The sequence below is a fragment of the Carlito syrichta genome, unplaced genomic scaffold, assembly GCF_000164805.1.
Source record: "Carlito syrichta isolate Samal-C Ts95f unplaced genomic scaffold, Tarsius_syrichta-2.0.1 Scaffold315363, whole genome shotgun sequence".
NCBI lineage: Eukaryota > Metazoa > Chordata > Mammalia > Primates > Tarsiidae > Carlito > Carlito syrichta.
Genome location: NW_007259459.1, coordinates 8,410 through 11,047, shown reverse-complemented (window position 1 = coordinate 11,047; position 2,638 = coordinate 8,410). Strand labels below are relative to the sequence as shown.

The 2,638-nt window shown below is 42.7% G+C and overlaps 1 pseudogene; it reads left to right on the top strand.

The window, feature by feature from the left end:
* The window catches only part of LOC103275221, a 32,684-nt pseudogene that overhangs the window by 26,881 nt on the left and 3,165 nt on the right, over positions 1-2,638 (top strand).

The window sequence follows — 2,638 nt, the reverse complement described above, 5'->3', positions numbered from 1 at the left end:
CATCTGGGGATGTGAATGTCCTCACTGACTTTGAACCTCTGACCCCTGCAGATGGTGATAAGCACTACTGCAGACACCTTGAAGATGGCATTTCCTCACTATGAACCCCAGAGCCACACAGAGGAGCTCAGTGAGGCTGATTCTGAAAGCAAGTCCCAGACAGAAGGCAAGAAGGCTAGCAAGTGAGAAGCTCTCAATTACCTAGGCACCCTTTCCCAATTCTCAAGTTGATCCACAATCCCCAGTCAAAGCTCACCCCAAAGGAGCCTGAGATGCTACAGAGTCAGCAGGTTTGAATGTTTGTGCTTGGCATGGAACCCAAGCCCAGCTACCAGACAGAGTTTTGACCAGAAGGAAACTTCTAGTATATGGATATTCTTTTTTCCAAGGAAATTAAGATGTTTCTTTCCTACTACTAACTAAGGTTTATAACTAGTTTCTGTTTGCCATCATTTTGGAAATCTTGGCTCAGGAATTGCATGTACTAGCAATAAGCAGGAAAGGGCTAGAATGGATACCTGCAGGGCCTATTTTAGTAACTGGTTGGCTGCTTCTACTCTCTCCTGCATTAGGGTCCCAGCTGTTTCCTGGTAGCACTCAAAACCAATATGTGGAAGGCAAGGGCACCATACTTACTGTTATTGGAAATTCCATCTCCCTCTGGGTCATTATGAAGAAAGTGTGTGTGTGTGTGTGTGTGTGTGTGTGTGTGTGTGTGTGTGTGTTTCTGACTTCTCTTTGTCTCTGGGCTCATGTTTTATGGGTCAGCAATTACAAATTCACCATCCTTAGCCTTTTTTTTTAAACTGGGCCCAAATTTGAAGGATGACTAGGATTGATATCTTTTTCTGAGTCTCCTATTCCTTGAAACATTGAAGTTACCACTTCCAATTCCTTATCTGTTTTTATTTGGAATATAAGGGAGAAAATGGATATCTAAAAAGGAAACACTATAAGCTGGGCACAGTGGCTCAAACTTGTAATTCCAGCACTTTGGAAGGCTGATGTGAGAGGACTGTCTGAGTCCAGGAGTTCAAGACCAGCCTGGGCAACTTGGTGAGACCTCATCTCTACAATACATAAAAAATTATCTGGGGATAGTGGTGTATGCCTGTAGTTCCAGCTACATGGAAGGCTGAGGCAGAAGGATTGCCTGAGCCCAGCAGATCAAGGCTGTGGTGGTTGTGAGCAAGTCACTGCACTCCAGCCTCAACAGAGTGAGACTCCAACTCAAAAAAAAAAAAAAAAAAAAAAGGAAACACTATGAACAGCAATAACAAAAACCTTTGGTCTATGCCTTGTCTCTTGGTAACCTTCAACAAACATTTAATGAGTCCATAGTACGCGCTAGTCATTCTGTTAGCCTGTGGAAATTAATCATAATACAGATGGGTCCCTATTTTATTTAGCAAGAACCCTTTCACAAAAGTACTGTAAGACATAGTTTAGCATATGAGTTGCATTATCTGTTAATAATTGCCAATATATACATTTTTTGGAGGCTATCAGGACCAAATATTTCCTGGCAACTCTGGCCACAATAAGCTCCCAAGAAACATATGGGTGTTCTTGTTTTGATGTATTGTCAATACTTGCCAGCACTTTGTATGGAGATCAAGACCAGGAATTACATTCTGTTCTGCTTTTTGTTTCTGTATCAGGTCCAGAATGAGGTTCTCATCCAAAATTACTCCAGCGCTAAGTGTAACTGATGTACAAGACCAGATCCAGCTGGGCTCAGTGGCTCAGCCTGTAATCCTGTGCTTTGGGAGGTTGAGGTGAGTGGACTGCCTGAGCCTGCGGGTTCGAGATCCACCTGGGCAACTTGGCAAGACCTCATTTCTACAATAAATCAAAAAAATTAGTCATGTGTGGTAGCGTGCGCCTATAGTTCCGCTACTTGGAAGGCTGAGGCAGAAGGATCGCCAGAGCCCTGCAGGTCGAGGCTGCAGTGACCAGGAGCGGCCATTGAACTCCAGTCTGGGTGACAGAGTGAGACTTCAACTCAAAGAAAAAAAAAGACAAGATCCACCATTGTCTCCAGGAAGATAGCATGGTAAAAACTAAACCCAAGAGAACTTAAGGCATTAAGATCTGGAGTATTGATCCTGTAGTTATAGGCAGTTGAGTTATTCTCTAAAGTCAGAAAGATCCTGCTAATTTAAATATCTAGCTGTCTAATTTTTATTTTGAAAGTGTTCCTTAAGTGTTTTGGAATTCATACCCATTCAGGTAGGCAGGTAGGCGTCTCAACATTATTGGGTCTGGAGTGATGGAGACAAGATGAGAAAGAAAGCTAGTTTCTGGAAAATAATATATAACCCCAAATTGTGTGCAGAATTGATAATCCTAGAGTAGGCTTGCAACTTGTGTAAAAAATGAAAACTTTCCTAAAGTAGTCACAGAGTCAGCTGGGTTCTTTACTCAAGGTACATTTGCAGAGGAGAGACAGGGAAACTTAGAGTGCAACATATCAACTCCTACTGTCTATGTTCTTTACCTGATATGCCACTGGCTATTTATTCGGGAATCAGAGATCCCATCCATGTCTGGAATAGAATAATTTATTGAAAAACAGACTAAGAGCCGGGCTCGGTGGCTCAGCCTGTAATCCCGCGCCTTTGGGAGGCTGAGGTGA